We start from the raw sequence: 831 nt of genomic DNA on the forward strand, positions 1-831 counted from the left end.
CAGCAGGAGGAAATTATATAAAATTAAAAGTTTAAGGCCAATTAGAGGTGCAATTGAAATGAATTAAAAGCTAGATGATCAAACTAAATTTTGATCAAACTACTAAACTAAAACTTTAAAGCAAAAACAACGCCGTTTTGAAAACATTACACAAAAAAAAAAGAACAAACAAGATAACTTATTATCTGATTATTGTTCATCTTCCTCTTCTTTTTACCTGAAAAAGCTGCTCGAGGCAGTACTTTTCAAGGGCATTTAATGCTTTATCTCTCAATCAAATTAGACAAATCATACACCTTCAATATGGCCTAACATTATACTACCTTATAGTATGTCTCGTCAAGCAACTACCCCTCCAACCAGTGCGGCGTTGCCTTAAAGAGGCCAACTTAAGCAATCTTTAACTACCAACTTTTTCAGGCCATGATGACAAACTTGAACCAATAGTTCGGGTCCTTCCAAATTGAATCAAAGGTCAAGATTTGTCCCCAATAAAGATAAAATATGTTTCTTCCATCCCTTATAAATGGAGATGGATTTCAGGCATTGAATAAGAAGAAATTAGAAGCTAAAGTCTGAAAAAAATCAGCTTCTCCGTTAGTCCCTGTTTTTCTCTCTCTCCATTGGTTTTTTGCCCTTGTTTTCCCACATCTTTGTCATTGTTGATGCTACCGGCTACACATTGGACTCCCTAACACCACCACAAAAACCCCCAATAACCTTGTGCCTCTAACCAATTAAGGTTCCTTTTTCTTTTTCTTTTGTCCCCCTCCCCCGACCACTATATTTTGCATATAGTGACAAAAAGAATTAAGCATGGTCCAATGACCA

Source organism: Populus euphratica, unplaced genomic scaffold (assembly GCF_000495115.2).
Source record: "Populus euphratica unplaced genomic scaffold, PopEup_1.0 scaffold1397.1, whole genome shotgun sequence".
NCBI classification, from domain to species: Eukaryota; Viridiplantae; Streptophyta; class Magnoliopsida; order Malpighiales; family Salicaceae; genus Populus; species Populus euphratica.